General features: G+C 40.2%; 1 protein-coding gene across 1 annotated transcript in view; it reads right to left on the bottom strand.

Moving 5' to 3' along the window:
* LOC135202471 (uncharacterized) overlaps nucleotides 1-19,472 on the bottom strand; it is a gene marked incomplete in the record, with an annotated part of 165,475 nt that overhangs the window by 48,910 nt on the left and 97,093 nt on the right.

Raw genomic sequence — 19,472 nt, 5'->3', positions numbered from 1 at the left:
GGAAAAGTGTTTACATGGCATCTCACGTTTTCCTTCTTCAAAATGTTTCCACCATTCCCAACTCTAAAATAAACCTAAGTTTTGTCTATCCTCATCCCTATATGAAAGTAATGAGTGAAAACAAAATTTAATCAAGCACCCTTGCTTGCTTTTTTAGGCGTAGACCTAGTCTAAAAACAATGGTCACACATAGGAGCGTTTCAGTAGCAAATGCAGTACGTGTTAGGTTTGGAGTGAAGGCATGTTACGTACGTAGGTTACATGTGCAGTTCAGTAGCGAATGCAATCTTTAAGCTGTGTTAAGGTTGCTGGTAAAGAAGAGGGTACCATAGCTTAAATCAGAGAAGCCACTATGGTATATATGTGAGTAGTAATTAGAAATGACCATTCTTTTATGTCTACTGTAATACGTTCAAGGTTTACGTGTGAGATTTGGTAGTGAAACCACTGTTACGTATGTAACGTGTGGGTCGTAGCAACGCAATCTGAGCTTTTTAAGCTTGCCGGTAAAGAAGAGGTTAGCCTTAGCTTAACTCGGAAGCTGCTATGGTATACATTGTAATTATAGAAATTAAGTAGATTCTTTTATGTTTACCGTAAAAATACGTCAATGTTTACGTGTGAGATTTGGTAGTGAAACCACTGTTATATACGTAACGTCGTGCGGGTCGGTAGTGAAAGCAATCTTTAAGCTTTGTTAAGCTTGCTGGTAAAGAGGAGGTTAGCCCTAGCTTATATCAGAGAGGCCGCTATGGTATAACGTAGTACAGGCAGTCCCTCGGCTTACGACATTCCGAGGTTAAGGCGTTTTCAATTATAGTCATCAGAAATTATTTCCAGGGTTACAACGCATGTTTCAGGTTACGACACCTACAACACTGATCTGGCAGATGAAATATGACACCAAAATGCAAAATAAAAAATATTTATAGGTTTTTTGATGAAAATACAATAAGAATGCATTTTACATAATTTTCATGCACCAAAGCATTAAAATGATATTGTTATGATACAATAAAGTTTCATACATACTTACCTGGCAGATATATACATAGCTATCGACTCCGTCGTCCCCGACAGAAATTCAAATTTCGCACCACTCGCTACGGTAGGTCAGGTGATCTACCGCCCTGCTCTGGGTGGCAGGACTAGGAACCATTCCCGTTTTTCTAATCAGATTCTCTCTTCCACCTGTCTCCTGCGGGAGGCTGGGTGGGTCTTCAATCGTATATATCTGCCAGGTAAGTATGGTATGAAACTTTATTGTATCATAACAATATCATTTTCATACATTCAAACTTACCTGTCAGATATATACATAGCTGATTGACACCTTTGGTGGAGGGCAAGAGACAGCTAACTTACTGATTAGACAGGTAAAAAACATATGTTGTAGGATTAATAGACCTTGTTCCTACCTTTATTAGGTGGAAGACTCGTGGCTACTGCCCAGGAGTCTGCTTCACCTCAAGAGCCTTAGCGAGATAGTGATCTGCGGCCAAGAGTTCTTGTGGGTCTGTCGATGGGGTTCTCATCCACTTACTCGGCAGAGCCTAACTGGCATTTGTCAATGGGTGCTAATCCGCTTATATGACAACACGCCTTCTTTAAGGAGCACACAACCGATCCCGATCACCCGATCCTAACCCGTGTTAGTTCTAAGATTGCCAAGAGTCATCCCCAAACTCTTAGCAAACAACCAAAAAACTCGATAATCACACATACAAAATTCCCCCCAAAAAATAGTACCCCTCTAAAAGTCAGTTGTCCCCTCAATCTCCTAATGAGAGAAGTGAAGGCCGCCAGTGCGGCATCTGACACTCCCATGCACAGGAAATACAAGAACACATCCGACAGAGGGTTTACGTACATATATTTAAGGATCGTGCTCTCTCCTTTACCCAGAACCGTCTGTGCTGACACAAATGGACCTAGAGAAAAACATTTCTCATACGTAACTCGCCGTCTTTCAAGTAATGAGATGCAATAAAATTGAGTTGCATCTCAAAGGTTGCATCCGAATATTTTTAAGTGACATATTTCTTTGTGATGCAATAGACGTGCGATTGCCCTTACCTCATGAGCTCTTACTCTTAATAGATTAAAAGAGTCATCTGGGCAGTTCTTATGAGCCTCGGTAATGGAAGGAATGGAATATGAAATTTAGGCTTGAAGCCAAGCACTGGAATCCATAGGGATTATTCAGCGCTATAATGAAACTGGTTTGACATGAATATTTATGTTGATGATTTTATAAACTAAATAAATACAGGCGATTTTAGAATTATGATAAAAAACGGATATCCGTCATAAAAAATTATACTTCGCATTTCGTGAATGCAAACAAGAGTAAAAACTTATACATACATGTACCATACACATACTCATATTCATATAAGTATGCTCATATAAAACAACTTTAGTGTATACACTACACTTTGCAACGTAACCGGGCGGTCATATTAAATTTCATTAAAAAGATTAGTCTCTAAGGAATCCAACAATTCTATTAACAGCTACATCCGGACCAAGCAGTTCTACTATATCCCTGCCCACTAACCCATGTCTCTGTCGTGCCGCAGAATACTATGGCAATGGCATATAATGTGTTCCACAATAAGAGGAGAGTCACACTAGCATACAGACTGGTGCAGGTACACCCTCCAACAGGTAAATCGGTGGGTCAATCGAGTATGGCCAATTCTTAGACGACATAATACCAGTTTCTACCCTACGATTTGGTTGGAAACCAGAGGGCCAATGTTCAATACTTTGTCGGATCTTCTTGTACTTTTTATTGTTGGTCAGATAGGGAGACGACCAACGTGCTTGCCATTTATTTTTAACATATGAACGAATAGTCCATTTCATGTCAGTGGAAGGAATATGGTGGAAGAGAATGTCTTCTTTATTAATGACACCTCTTGCTTCATGGTCAGCAAGTCATTACCAGCAATACCCACATGGGAAGGAACCCAGCAAAACTGGACAGATTTGAATTTGGAAGCAAGCCTATATAACCTCTTGAATACGTTGAACAACTGGATGTTTAGGGTTATCTGCTGAATGGCCATGAGTGCACTATAAGAAATCTGAGTAAATGGTGAAATTATTACCTGTAGAGTAGAAGCAATCTCAAGAGATTTGCTAATTGCAGTTAATTCAGCTGTAAAAATGGATGCATTATTTGAAAGTCTACCCACATACGAGTTATTACTATGAACAACAGCACAACCAACACCACTTGATGTCTTTGATCCATCAGTGAAAAGTTTAACAGAACCCGAATGCTTTCGGTCATGATCAAGAAAACAAGCCTTCACTTCTTGGACATTAACAGATTTTTTAACAATAGTTTTACAGACCACTGGTTCTGGGGTCAACCAAGGAGGCAGCTTAGAGCAATGTATTGCCTTAATTTTTTGGTCTTTAATAGGCACACTGTCAGCTGCAGCATTAATTCTCACATGAAAAGGCTTGGATGCTCTAGCATTTGCAAACTGCTGTGAATTGTTTTGGTTAAGATAGATGCTGCCGGGTTTTCTGGGGAACCTCTTTGTTTGAACATATCCCGCAGTCCTAGTTCCTCTCGACGTAAGTCTAGAGGGAGCTCTTCTGTGTCGGTATATAAGCTTTCAACTGGAGATGTTTTGAATGCTCCTGAACATATTCTCAGACCAGCATGATGAACTACATCCAACTCCTTAAGTTTGCTTGCACTTGCTGAAGAGTAGACTTGGCAACCATACTCAAGCTTTGATTTACATAAAGATCATATAACCGTAAAAGTGACCTCTTATCAGCACCCCAATTAAAACCTGAAACTACTTTTAAAATGTTAAGGGACTTCTCACCTTAATTTTCAAAGAGTCAATATGACTACCCCATGTTAGTTTCTTATCAAAAATCATTCCTAAAAAAACTTCACCTCCTCCTCATATGGTATTAGTGTGTCTTTCAGCCTAAAATTTGGGATGGTTTCCTTTCGGGTACACCTAGTAAAACGAACTGCCACAGTTTTACTAGGGGAGAATCGAAAGCCATTGTCATCAGCCCAATTGCTGATTGCATTAACTGACTTTGAGGAAAATTACAAGCTGCAATAGCATCATAACTAGTGACATAAATAGCAAGGTCATCCACAAACAAAGATGTCTTTACTGGAGGAGACACATTCAACAATGCTATTTATAGCCACAGCAAATAAAGCGACACTCAACACACTGCCTTGTGGGACACCTCCCTCCTCTAGCTCAAAAGCATTAGACAAGGTGTTTCCAATTCTTACTTTAATGAGTCTATCACTTAGAAATGACTGATGAAACTTTAACATATTACCTCGTATTCCCATGTCATGAAGCTGCTTAATTATACCAAAACGCCAAGTAGTGTCATAAGCTTTTTCAAGGTCGAAGAAGACTCCTATAGTCTGACAGCGTTTTTGAGAAAACCTTGCTGAATTTTGGGTTGATAATCTTATTAGTGGGTCCACAGTGGAACGATTTCTCCTGAATCCAAATTGACAGATGATAACCAAACACATTTTTTTTTAGATGCCACATCAATCTAGAATTCACCATTTTCTCAAACAATTTGCATACACAACTTGTAAGAGATATTGGCCGATAGCTTGTAGGAAGATGAGGATCTTTAAATGGTTTCTTTATGGGAACAATGATTACAATCTTCCAAGAAGGGGGGAGAATACCACATATTTTGTTAAAAATTTTAAGAAGATAAGATTTAGCCGATTCTGGGAGATTTTTCAGCATGCTGTAAAGAATGTTATCATTCCCAGGGGATGTTGATACAGATGATGACAGGGCATCCCTTAATTCCCTCAAAGTTAACTTGGAATTATAAGATTCACCATTTCCAGTAATTTAAATTAAGGGAAATGGCTGAATTCCTAATATTCTGGAACCGAGTTGAATAGTTCCTGGCACTCGATACTTCGGAGAAATGCACCCACCCCGTTTTTTCAGCAACTTCATTAGGCTTGGTGACAAGGTCTCCATTGATTTTCAAACAGGGTGTTGGTGTTTGGAACATACTTGCCACTTAGTTTTCTAATCTTTTTCAGATTAATCTGGTTGGGGTCTTGGTTTAATGCCATTTATATATAAAAGCAGGATTCTCTTTTTACATTTTTAAAATATTTTCGCTGTTTTGCCATAGCTCGTTGGTAAATAGATTTTGCTGTTGCAGACTGACTGGATTTATAACGCCTGTAACATTTCCTGGTAATTTTCCTCAAATTACCACAGGTTTTATCCCACCAAGGGACAGCAGGTCTGTGTGGTTTCCCTTTGGTTTTAGGTATGAATTTTCAGCACTATTCAATATTTCGGAGGCAAAGTACTCATAAGCCTTTATATGGCATTTGAAGGATTCAAATTCCTGGGATAGGTTAATGCCTTCTTGAAAGGCATTAACCTATCCCAGCATTTTTAGACATAGGTCTCTTGGGGTCCTTAACCGAGCACCATAGACCATGTTGTGAACCTCCCAACTGCTTCTTTCTGTCCAGATAGAATTTCAGTGCTCTAACTGGACAAAGTGATCTTTCTATTTCTCTGCCCACTAGGCTAGTAAGTCGTTTTACCTCGAAGCTCCTGGGCCAGGGATTCGAAGGGTTTTCATTTTTTGGCAAGAAAAAAAGTCTGGAATGAACAAATTGCAGAATCTTTTTTGAAGCCAACTCGTGATTCAAGGGCGTGCAACTCGCTGACCCTTTTAGCCCGTGGCAAGAGATAGCAGAAATATACACTTTCTAGTGATATCCCGGAATTAAGCCGTTATGAGGTGGTTCGAACTTCTCGGAGGATAGAAATTTCAGGACCCACATCCAAGTTCCAGCTTGGAAACTTAGGTTTTACTGACTTCAATGTTTCAAAGGAGCGAATGAGGTCGTGCAAATCTTTATCATTCGTCAAATCTAATCCCCTGTTTCTGAAGACTGCTGAAAGCATACTTCTGTACCCCTTAATAGTTGGTACAGAGAGATGCGACTTTTCCCTCAGGAAAAAAAGAAATCCGCAATTTCGGTTACAGAGGTATTGGAAGAGGACAGCTTCTTCGACCTGCACCAGTTTTCTGAAAACTTCCCACTTCGATTGGTACACTCGCCTAGTAGATGTCTGTGGGCTCTAGCAATTGCGCTTGCCGCTTTGCGAGAAAAACCCCTCTCGCTCTGATAAGTCTTTCGATAGTCAAAAGGCAGTCAGAGCAAGAGCGGGTAGAATTTTGATGGTACCTCTCGAAGTGGGGTTGTTTGAGCAGATCTATCCTGTTTGGAAGAGATCTGGGGAAGTCCACTGTCCACTCCATCACCTCTGTGAACCAAATTTGGGATGGCAAATATGGGGCTATCAGAGTCATCTTGGTTCCCTTCGAGGCCACAAAACTTTCTGACTACTTCCCCCAGTATCTTGAATGGGGGAAAAGCGTACACATCTAGCCCTGACCAGTCCAGGAGAAGGGCGTCTATTGCATAAGCCCTGGGGATCTTCCACTAGGGCGCAAAATGTATCTATCCTTTTGGAGACAAACGTGGCGAATAGATCTACCTGCGGTTTCCCCCAAAGATACAAGGCTCTGACAGACTTCCGAGTGGAGGGTCCATTCTGTAGGAAGGACCTGGAACCTCCTGCTCAGTCTGTACCCACTCTCACGTTCCTCTCCCCTTGGACGAATCTTGTTAGGAGAAACATGTTCCTTTGATTCGCCCAAATCAGCAGATCTCTTGCTAGTTCGTATAGGGCGAGAGTGAGTTTCCTCCTTGTTGTTTTTTTTTGACATAAGCCATGAGCGGTTGTATTGTCGGAGTTTATCTGTATTTACTTTGTCTCTGACTATGTGCTCGAAGCTCTTTAGCGCGAGGTGAATTGCAAATAGCTCCTTGCAATTTATGTGCCATGACACCCTGCTCTTCGACCAGGTGCCTGACACTCTTTGGACCCTAAGGTTGCACCCCAACCTGTCTCCGACGCGTCTGAGAACAATGTCAGTTTGGGTTCCGTTACTTCCAAGGATACTCCTTTGTTTTCTTCTAAGGGGGTCAACCACCACCTCAATTGATCTTTTATTTCCGATGAGATTGGAAACGTGTTCGAGGAGCTGTCCTGTCTTCCAACTCCAACTGCTTCTCAGGAAGAACTGAAGCGGACGGAGATGTAGTCTTCCTAAAGGAAAGAACTGTTTTCGAGCGAGGAAAGGGTCCCCAGAAGGCTCAACCATTCCCTCGCTGAAGTACGCTCTTTCTCTAAGAAGCTCAATACTGTGGCACAGCCTTTCCTTATTCTCTCTTGAGACGGAAATACTCGAAAACCCCGAGAATCCATCTGAATCCCCAGATAGACTACGTTCTGGCTGGGACCATCTGAGATTTCTCGAGGTTCACGATTAATCCTAATCTCTTCGTCAATTCCAGGATTGTTGACAGATCCTCCAAACACTGCTTTCGAGACCTGGCCCTGATGAGCCAGTCGTCCAGGTATAGGGAGGACGTTTATCCCTTTCATGTGTAGATGTGTTTTTTGACATTTCATCAAGTCTGTAAAGACTTGGGGAGCCGTAGATAGGCCGAAACACAGGGCCCTGAACTGATAGATCCTTCCCTCGAACATGAAACGAAGGGTGGGAATTTCCTCGACGAATGGTGAATGGGGACGTGGAAATATGCGTCTTGAAGATCTAGGGACGCCACCCAATCTCCTTGACGGAGAGCTGCAAGTACTGAGGCAGACGTTTCCATGCTGAACTTCTGTTGTTCTAGAATTTGTTCAGCGAGCTTACATCCAGTACTGGTCTCCATCCCCCCCCAGGCTTTCGCTACGAGAAACAAGCGATTGTAAAAACCCCGGGGAGGTGTGATCCAGTACCAGTTCTATTGCTCTTTTGTGCCACATCTGTTCCACCATCTGACGAAGAGTATCCATCAGAACAGGGTCCCTTTATCTGGCGGACAGTTCCCTCGGTGATGTCGTCAAGGGGGCCTGTCCTTGAATGGGATAAATAACCCTTTCTGATTATTGACATCGACCAAGGATCGGAGCTATGTCTTCCCATGCTCCCGCAAAGAACTGAACTGGCTCCTACAGGTGTCTGGAGGAAAGATTTCTCATTTTCCCCCCCTTCTTAAAGGGACGGAAGGAAGATCTTCCCCTTCTCTCCGTTGTCTTCCTTCTGGCGATGGATCTAGCCTGAGGGCCTCCTCGAAAGGGCTGCTGTTGCTGAGCTGGCCTAGTAGCTTTCTTTTCCTCACTGGCCACAGGTCTATTCTTCCTTGAGGATTGTCTTAGAAGATCTTGAGTGGCCTTCTCAGTTTAGTGAATGAGCAATGTCTCTCACCAACTGAGAAGGAAATAAATGCTCTGAGAGAGGCACAAACAAAGCGGATCTCTGCGAAGGAGAGAACGGCCTTCGTGAGAAAAGCACTATGAACCGCCCTCTTCTTTAGTATTCCCGCACCAAAGAGGGAGCATACTTCCGCCGATCCATCTTGAAACCTCCCCTTTATCAATGCCATGCAAGGATGCTATGTAAGGTTCTGGGGTTTAGTGTTCCTTTTTCATGGACTTCTTAGCAATAACCCCAAGGGACCAATCCAGGAAGTTAAATACTTCTAAAGTGTGGAAAAGTCCCTTGAGAGATGGTCCATTTCCGAAAGACCCCATGTTGCCTTAGCTGAATTTAAGGCGTGTCTCCTCGAGGAGTCTACGAGACTCGAGAAGTCTGACTCAGCCCAAACGGGCAGACATCCCATATTCTCTCCCGTTTCGTACCATATGCCTCTCCTACCCGATAGTTTAGCGGGAGGCATGCAAAAGACTGTCCTTCCTAACTCCTTCTTTGTCTTGATCCAGGAGTCAAGAGATTGTAGGGCCCTTTTCATAGATATGGCTGGCTTCATTTTCAGGAAAGATGAAGATCTGTGCGCTTTCGTGCTAGAAAAAAGAGCGCGCGGAGAAGGAGGAGCGCTGGAGTCAATGCATCCTATCCATATTCTTAAATAAGAGAAGAAGAAGAAATAACTTTATAATTTGAAAGTCCTTCCTTGTTAGTGATTTCGTCCTCCGAGACGTTCTTCTAAAATAGGCTCGAAGGAGAAGGCTCTCTTCTCTCATCTGTCTTCTCCTTTGATCTCTTCCTTTCCGAAGAAGAAGCACTTCTATTAGGAGAGGGACTAAGAGTAACTCTCTCTATGTCTATCATTAGGCAAAAGTCGTGCATAACCGTTTTTACTCCTTGTAGACTCCTGTCGGATATCAAGCTCTTCACGAGGAGAATGCGCTGTTTAGCAGGAGTATCTCGCTGAGAATACTCCTGGTGCCTGGTAGGAGTATCGTTTTTGGAATACTCCTGCGCCTGGGCAGGAGCAACACACTGCGAATACTCCTGGGCTCTGGCAGCGGCATCGCGCTCCGAATACTCCTGGCGCCTGGCAGGAGTATTAAGTTCCGAATACTCCTGGTGTCTGGTAGGCGCATCGCGCTCCGATTACTCCCTGCGCCTGGTAAGGATATTAAGTTTCCGAATGAATGAATAAATGATTGGAAGTTCTCTGGCATCCTGACATCGAAGGTCATTGACGCCGATATCGTTTATTATAAATAAAGAATAAAATTATATGCAATTAAAACCATAAAAGCAAATATCATTGTAAAAGTTAAATAGCTTTCAGAAGACCTGCTTCTGAAATAAATCTAAAAATGCCACTTGCATTGTATGACACATCATGTCCAAGAATCTTGGCAAGGATGAACCAGCCATCCTCACCTCGAGCCTCAAACAGATATCTATTTCTTTCCATGCTATAAGTGGGGCATTCAGTCACCAAATGCTTCACGGTCAAGGTATCAAACAGTCGTCACAATATGGTTGGTGTGGCCAGCTAGCAAAAAACTCATTGTCATCAATTCCAGAGTGTGACCAATTCGGAGACGACAAAGAGTAGTCTCCCACTTTCTGGGGCATCACGTTATATTTCCAAGGGGATATAACATTTGTTATTTCTCTCATCTTATTGTCAGCTAAGCTTCCCAATGCTTTTGCCAATTATTATAAATAAATTTCTTTATTGTAAGTAAAAAATAATTACAGGGAATGGGATACCTTCTTGATAGCAACTCAGCTGCAGCATTCTTTGCCAGTGAATCTGCCTCCTCATTTCCACACACACCTACGTGTGCCAGAACCCAACAAAATCTAACTGTTATGCCTTTCAGACCAATAATAAAAAGCCACTAAAATCTTTAAAACCAAAGGGTTACTAGAATTAAAAACTTCTAAAGCTTGAAGGACACTTCTTGCATCACTAAAAATGGTAAAATTGCCCTCATCTTTTAATGCTATTTTCTCAACAGAGGTTAATATGCCATATAGTCTGCAGTAATTGGTAAGATACTAGAGGAAGTGCACCTCTACAATTAAAAGAACTACTGTATACTCCAAATCCAACACCAACATCAGATTTGGAGCCACCTGTATATATAAAAGTCAATTTCCTATGTTCTTCGACATGTTCATGAAAGAGAGACCTGGCTTCTAATTCAGTCATGTTCTTTTTTATACCAATAAAATATTTACAAAAAGATATATCTGGTAATTTCCAGGGAGGGGTTGGTGATATCCTAAATGGAAGAACTCTATTTCTTGCTATATCAAGACTGTTTATTAATTGTTTTACTCGAAAACCATAAGGTTGAGGAGATTTTGGGTGTAACTCAAAATATCTACGATGCCTTACAAAGTTTGCAGTCTAACAGGCTAAAGAATTAGGAAGTCTTTGCAACCTAAACCAATACCGAAGAATAGAAGACTTTCGGTAAAGGTCTAAAAGTTAATTCTCAGCGTCAAAAACAAGAAGACTTGGAATAGGCGAAGTTCTAACGCTCCTGTAGACAATCTAATACAGCATGGTGTATAGCATCTAATACCTTTTAATCGGCTTGGGGTGGCTGAGGAGTATATTTCACACCCATAACTAATTTTTGAAAAAATTAAGGCCTTGTATAATTTTAAAATAGTTTTTTGCGGTCTGCCCCCCATGATGTATGTGATAATACTTTTAAAAGATTCAGAGCCTCAAGACACTTAACTTTTAATGCCTTTAAGTGAGGAACCCATGTCAACCTGCAATCAAATATCAAACCTAAAAATCTAGCTTCATTTACACATGGGATCCGTTGGCCTTTGATGTATATATCCGGGTCAGGATGTTACTCCCCGAATACGACAGAAATGGACAACAACAGTTTTGCTTGTCGAAATTTAAATCCATTCATATCAGCCCACTGAATAATTTTGTCAATTGAGAGTTGTAGTTTTCTCTCAACCATCGACATTCTAGATCCAGCAAATGATATGGAGAGATCATCTACAAATAATGTTGAGAAAATATCTTGGGGAATGACAGAGGATATCCCATTAATGAATAGTGCAAACGTGTTACACTTAGCACTACCCCTGGGGAACTCCTTCTTCCTGATCTCCTCTCTGATAGAGTTTCCCCTACTCTCACTTGAAAAAAATCTATGTGAAACAAATGATTGAATGAAACAATGGATAAACTCTCCTATCGTAACCCCAATTCATGAATGGTTTTTAAGTATACCATATCTCCATGCAGTATTCATATGCCTTCTCAAGATCAAAAAAGACTGTTAAATGGTGCTGTTTGGAAGCAAACGCGGGTAATCTGCATATTCGTTGGGCATGGCCTCGTAACCCCTTCTGTCCGGCCCGACAATCCCTCCGCCAAGGTAAGTAGTTCCATCCGAAACAGCTGACCGAAAAAAACAGCTGACGAACAGCTGACGACCTCGTGTGCCCCGATGTGCGACCCCAAGGCCGACCCAAGAAGCCATGCGCGACCTTCCAGTCGCTTCTTGCTGTCCTTCCCGAACATGGCTTCGTCCTCGTGCCCTCCCGCGACCTCGCGCTATCCCACTCACGAAGAGTTTGCTGCGCTCAATCCGGTCCCTTTCATTGATTTGATGCTATTATGTAATGACGAAAGGTCATTGTTAATATTTTTAATGAAAAGTGGCCTTATTGGCGATTTCAGCGGTCAGTGTAATAAGTGTGATGAAGGCACATTCGCCCTGATCAAGCATGGCGAAACATTCCAGTGGTGGTGTAACGTTCGAAGATGTCGGAAACTGAAAGCAATTCGGAACGGCTCCTTCTTCTCTGGGTCACACCTATCCTACAAGACTATTTTGGGCTTGATCCATTGCTGGCTTTACGAACTTCCCCAGACATATGTAAAGATGAATCTGCGTATAGGTTCCGACCATACCATAGTTGATTGGTACAATTTCTGCCGGGAAGCTTGTATTGAGATTTTGGTGCAGGACAACCGAAAATCGGGGGCCAGGACACATCGTGGAAATTGACGAATCCAAATTTGGGAAGAGAAAATTCCATAAAGGTAGACGTGTCGATGGTTGTTGGGTCCTTGGTGGGATTGATCGCGAAACAAAGGACACATTCTTTCAAGTTGTTCCCGATAGATCTGTAGAAACACTCCTCCCAATTTTAATTGAAAACATTCATCCAGAGTCAACCGTAATTTCAGATTGTTGGAAATCCTACCACACGTTAAGTCAGCATTTCAAAACACACCTTAATGTAAATCATTCACTACATTTTGTTGATCCCAATGATAAACGCATACACACAAACACAATAGAATCCACATGGCGGGTCTTGAAACGAAATGTTTTGCCTAGAAGTGGTACAGTAAAAACATTATATAGTTCATATTTTTCCATGTATTGCATTAAGAAGCGTTACCTTTCAAATGGAGATTGGTCCTTTTAAAGCATTTTTAGAATTAGTTAAACGTGCATTATCCATTAAATAGAGTAGTTTCAACAAAACCGTTAAAATGCGGTATAATTCCACTGAAACGCAACAATATTGATAGATCACTCTACCCAAACGGATCCGTTTAAAACACGAGTGTTGTTCCCCAATTCATCCGGCCGATCCCGCCAAAATCACTCCAGCCAGCTCCGAAGAGAGGAAGGTTCGAACCGTCCGAATTGTCTGACGATTCCGATTTCCAGCTTTAGTTCTACCCGTCCCGACTTGTCTGCCGATTTCCGATTTCGACTCCCCGATTTGCAACCCAACAAAGGTAAGTCCGGTTTTTATACTTTTTTTTTTTTTTTTTTTTTTTTTTCAGATCATACGACCTTGCTCGATTCAATATCTGTATTTTTTTTTTTCTAAGTAGGCCAACGAAAGTGTTAGTCCACCCGTTCTAACTCGGCTTTTAGGTGGGTTTCGTTTCGTTACGGTCATTTTTAGTTAGGTACGTTCGTTTTTTTTCTATGTAACCACAGCCGTTATCAATGTAAATGCGTTATTTTAATTATTTTGTCCAAATTAAGCACGCCATGTTATTTCCGCTATGCTGAAGTCAGGCAACGCTCAACACATCCGAACATTCACGTCCGCTGGAAGTCACGTGTTCGAACGCAGTCCATGTGTTCGAGCAAACAACGTGGCCGTGACTTTAACCAATGTATTCTTGGAAATATTCATTTTGTTTAGTTATCAGTAAGGATATACGGGTGCCAGCCATATGTATGGACAAGTTATATTGGTTAGATATTTATAATTGTTAACTTACTACAGGGGCGGGGGGTCCAGGGGAGCGCGAAGCCCCCTGGCCAGGTAAGGACATGCAGACTTAGTTTGGTTAGGTAGGTTCCATTGGTTAGGTAGCAATCACTGTTAATATACATACTGGGGGGTCCAGGGGGGCGAAGCCCCCCGGCCATGGTTTAAGACGTGGACATCTACAACGATGTTAGGTTGGTTCCTTTCCTTGGTTAGGTAGCAATCACTTAATATACTATACTGGGGGGTCAGGTAAGGCGCAGCCGGCATGGTAATGGGCACGCAGCCTAAGTTTGGTTAGGTTGGTTCGTTTGGTTACGATCACCGGAGCTCCTACAGTTTAGTTGGAACAGGGAGCGCCTACAGTTTAGTTGGAACAGGAGCTCTACAGTTTAGTTGGAACAGCAGCTCCTACAGTTTAGTTGGCCACGTGTTCCGTCTGCCAGGGTTTCGTGGTTTTCCTTTTTCATTGTCGTCGTCTGCCTCTCTCCCCACCCAAAAAACCCCGGTTTCCCAATCGGTCCCCCCTTACCGTTTTCATTTACTTTTAACCAAAACTCGTGTGTTCTTCCCCCACCCAAAAACCCCGGTTCCCAATAGGGTCCCCCATTACCGTTTTTTTAGGTTTTCGGGTTTTCCAACACTACACATGTTTTCAAAACTAGCGCCAAAACACGGCCGCCATCTTGTTTGTATTCATCCGCCGATGCTCTGTGGCAGAAAGTACTCTTGGCCGACGAATCTGCAGGCACTCCGCAAAACGCTTCACAAATAGAGGATTCCAGTCGCATCAACACATCAGTCGTTGAATGCATTTTTCTAAACCCACACTGGATAGGTGATAAAATACCCTTCTTTTCCAGGTACCATACCCAGTCTTACATTGACCATCTTCTCCATGATCTTACATACACAAGATGTCATGCAATTGGTCGATAGTTTTTGCAGCTAAAAACTTATCCTTACCAGGTTTTAAAAAAGGCTAAAATAATGGCTGGTTCCCAAACACTTGGGATAACTATGATCATGCCATATTCTGTTAATAATGCTTAAAATAAACAACTTGGTATTAACAGGGTTACATGTTTATCATTGCATATGGAATTCCATTGGGTCCAGGGGCTGTATCATTACACGTAGCAAGTGCGGAGTCAATTCTCTTTCAGTAAAGGAGGAGTTGTATGACTCTTCCCTTCCTGTTGCAAAATTTAAAATTTTCTTTTCTTTATTGCTCCTAAACTGGTGACCAGGAGCTGCTTCACACTTGCGTGATACATTTGAGAAATGATCCGCCAGGGCATTGCTAACCTCAGTTGCTCCAGTCACATACTGATCATTCACCTTCAACACTGGTGGTGGGTTGGGGGTGAATTTGCCTGCTATCTTTTTCACTTTCCTCCACACAGAAGGATGGTGGTGTTCTACTGTTAATGGAGGAAACAAAAGACACCCAAGACTGACGCCTAGCTTCTTTCATAGGCACGACGGAACTGTGCCTCTACATTTCTTGTATGTAATTAAATTCTCCTCAGTAACGGCGTCTGCGCAATCGGGTTAAAGACCTTCTTGTGGCTCTGTGCAGGGCAAGAGCAGAAAATTGATCCATAATAATATGAGTGTATATATTTCATATATATTTTATGATGCTATCTAAAATATATATGAAAATGAAACGAATACTGCACTTGCAATTTCACTTTCACAGAAAATAAATCGTAAGGATCAATTCCCAGGTAAGAGCGGAAATTGATCCAAAATTAAAATTGATGTTAAATTAAATAAATAAAATGAAAAAGAATACTGCAAGTGCGAATCCACTTTCATTGCATTCTATTCATACTAAATAAGAGGCTCGTGCCGAGCGCATTCACGCTCTCGGCAACGAAGGCACAGGGCAAAAATATAATGAAAAGAGTACTTACATTTTCAATTACACACTTTCGCCCAAAATACATGAATCGGCGCGAGCTGCGCCCGCCCTCGGCACCGAGACATAATTAAAGGGTATCAATTTCATGAAAAGAGCGGAAACCGCCGCATCTACGGCGATAGCTCCATGTTGACCCATAAGTAATGAAAATGAAAACAGAGTACTTACAGTTTCATTTTCAAGTAAAAAAACCATTAGTAGAAAACACAATATAAACAAAGCATACAACGATGAGCGGGCAGAGAGCGATGACGAACACGTCCTTCACAACCCGCGGCCGAAAGCAAAAGTGATTCTTCACCTCTCAGGCGCGCGCACTGTCGGACAAGCAGTTAAGTACCGTTCTCCCCTTGTTCGAAGCTTACGACCGTCCCAGCTGCCGCTAGTTACCTTCCTATTGTTAACTCTCTTACGCCAACTGGACGTATTTTACGTCGACATTTTTTGTCTCCCGTGTGCCGACTGGACGTATTTTACGTCGACTTACAAAAGTTTTTTTTAAAAATTCAAGGAAAATACTTTATAGGCCTACCAGCCTAAAATTTTTGAATCATGCGCCTTGGGGATGCTGGGAGTTCACGGATCAAGGTGTTGTTTTGTTTACAATCGTTACGCAGGCACGCAAGCACAAATTTCTTTCTTGCCGCACTAAAAAGTATCTGTGACACATCTCGGAAATTATTTCGTCACTTTGACATAATTTTTCTACCATTGTAATTAGCCGTTTAAATAAGTGTTATATATGAAAGTGTGTGCATTTTTATGTAGAATACAACAATAAAATACTCATGATTGTAGCTTTTATCAGTTTTTTGAGATATTTTCCATATAAATAACGATAATTTGCCCCAAATTTCAACCTTCGGTCAACTTTGATTCTACCGAAATGGTCAAAAAAACGCCAATTGTAAGCTAAAACGCTTATATTCTAGTAATATTCAATCATTTACCTTAATTTTGCAAACTAATTGGAAGTCTCTAGCACAATATTTCGATTTATGGTGAATTTATGAAAAAACTTTTTCCTTACATCAGCGCGGTAACTCTTCCGAAAAAAATCATACATGCGATTGTGGGTTATGTTTGCACCATTTTAAAATTAGCCGTTACATAAAGTTTTATATACGGAAATGTGCGCAATTTCATGGACAATACAAACAAAAAAATAAAAAAAACCCCATGGTGTAGCTTTTATCAGTTTTGAGATATTTTCATTTTATATAAATACGAGAATTGCCAAAATTTCAACCTTCGGTCAACTTTGACTCTACCGAAATGGTCGAAAAAACGCAATTGTAAGCTAAAACGCTTATATTCTAGTAATATTCAAGCATTTACCTTCATTTTGCAACAAATTGGAAGTCTCTAGCACAATAATTTCAATTTATGGTGAATTTATGAAAAAATAACATTTTCTTTACGTCCGCGCGGTAACTCTTCCGAAAAAATCATACGTGCGATTGTGGTAATGTTTGCACCATTTTAAGTTTTATATAAGAAAATGTGCGCAATTTCATGTAGAATACAACAAAAAATAATTGAAGGTTGTAGCTTTTCTCATTTTTGAAATATTTGCATATAAATCACGATAAATAGAAAAAAAAACACGTTCATCGGTCAACTTTGACTCTACCGAAATGGTCGAAAAAAAACGCAATTGTAAGCTAAAACTCTTACAGTCTAGTATAGTAATATTCAGTCATTTATCTTCATCTTGAAACAAATTCGAAGTCTCTAGCAAAATATTTAGATTTATTGTGAATTTTTTAAAAAAATCTTTCCTTCCCTCCGCAGAGCGGTTATTCTCCGCCACAAATCTCCGAAATGGCGTACGTCCCCATTCTCGGAATATTTGCTCCGTTTTCATATTAGGCATTTCATAGAGTTTTTTTATATATGAAAATGTGCGCAATTTCATGTAGAATAAAACAAAAAATATTTGAAGGTTGTAGCTTTTCTTATTTTCCAAATAATTGCATATAAAAAATATATATATGAAAAAATTCGACATTCGGTCAAATTTAACTCGTCAGATATGGTCGAAAACTGCAATTGTAACCTAATACTCTTACCAGTATAGTAATATTCAATCATTTGTCTTCATTTTGAAAGAAATTGGGAAGTTCTCTAGACAATAGTTTAGATTTATGGTGAATTTTTTGAAAAAAATATTTGTTTACGTCCGCGCGTTCACGAATTCATGCATTATTTTGTGATAAGATTTCTCTGTGTTTGCTTTTATCGTTTTACAATGTGTTATATACCAAAATGATCGAAATTTAGTGTACATTACAACGGAAAAAAAGTAACTTGTTACCTTCAACCGTTTTTGCTTTGCACAGCGCGATTTGAATACAATTATATATGAAATTTCGTTTTCGCGCTATCATATATCGCATTATTTATATATGATAATGATAATTTTTTTCATTTCTGATGGTTGCATACTAAACTTCAGCCAATGGCAGGAGCCAAAAATGAACTCTTAATCTTGAAAACTAAGCGCGCTGTGATTTTTTGAAAAAAATATTTTTTCCGCTTCCGCGCTCACTCCGAAACACCTCCGGCACACACGGAGACAATTTTTTTATTTACCGCACCAGCGTAAGAGGGGTTAAAGAACCTGAGGGTTTGTATTCGTGTCGGAACAAGTGAGGTTTCTTAGGGAATTTTTGACGATTTTCAGGTTACAACGCGTCTCAAGAACGGAAACCCCCTCGTAACCTGGGGACTGCCTGTAATTATTTGATTTCGCTAATTCTCTAGGTTCAATGCAGATTGGCTTACGATGACTTAGTACAAAGAGAAATTGAATAACACTAACAAGAGTTAGCCTTGCATATACTATGGTATATTGTAAACATACGAATACAGTAGCCTAGTATTCAGCATACTCGATACTACATAAAATGGTATAGTAATTATTAATAAGCTAATTCTGGAGGTTCAATGCATTTTGACTATGTTAATTCAGTAAAAAAAAAAGAAATTGGGCATGATAAGAGAATCAGATTAGGTTTGACATCGGCATATGTAATTGAACGAAGTCAGGCTGCTGATGGCTACAAATAATTATAAAATAAAAACATAACAAATATGCATCTTCTAATTGATTCTTTTAAAAAGTTATACAGTACTTCTCTGTATCCAATAATATTTATTGTATTATAAAATACTAACATAGCGGTGAGTGTTTGGCTTGGAAATCAGCTAATGGCGAATATGAGTATTTCTACGTATTTAACTCAATTCTGAACAAATTTTTGTTTCTTGTTGGCATAAGTATGATGTGAATACACCTTGTTGGGAACTAAAATTTTTTTTTAACAGATTGCATTGTAAAAAAAAAAAATTATTCCATTCACCTTTTTATTTCATAGTAATACGTATGTTATTTATCTTTTATTGGCGAAAAAACAAGTTACATGTGTTCACTCATCCACAGTAATTTTGATTAAAATAATTTTCTCTAAATTTTACCTACGGTTGTTTGATGGCATTAGTTTATGGGAGTTTTATCCTTGTTGCTGATGCATGATAAGTCATTAGCAGCTTGAACAGTTTTCTCAGCTTAAAAGTTTAAATTTAACAGTATACTAACTTTCTGATCTTTTATCTAAAGCAAATAAAGTTATTACATAATAACATGTAATTTATAACAACTACGGTAATTGTTTACTATCGTACGATGGTTGAAATACAAGACAAAACATATTTACGAAAAAAGTGCAATGTTAAAACAATACTCTATTACAGTTTGTTAAAAGATAATTTGGTCTCTCTCACTGCCTGACTGTACGCTGCTGCCTGCACCCATTGCGAGCGAAATTTTAAAATATTATTAAAATACTGTCATATTGGTATTAATTGGTCTACTTCAAAGTTTCCTCAGCCTGGGGTACTGCAT

The sequence above is a fragment of the Macrobrachium nipponense genome, chromosome 30 (assembly GCF_015104395.2).
Source record: "Macrobrachium nipponense isolate FS-2020 chromosome 30, ASM1510439v2, whole genome shotgun sequence".
Lineage (NCBI taxonomy): Eukaryota > Metazoa > Arthropoda > Malacostraca > Decapoda > Palaemonidae > Macrobrachium > Macrobrachium nipponense.
The sequence above is the reverse complement of the archived record's forward strand: the minus strand, read 5'-3'. Positions and strand labels throughout refer to the sequence as shown.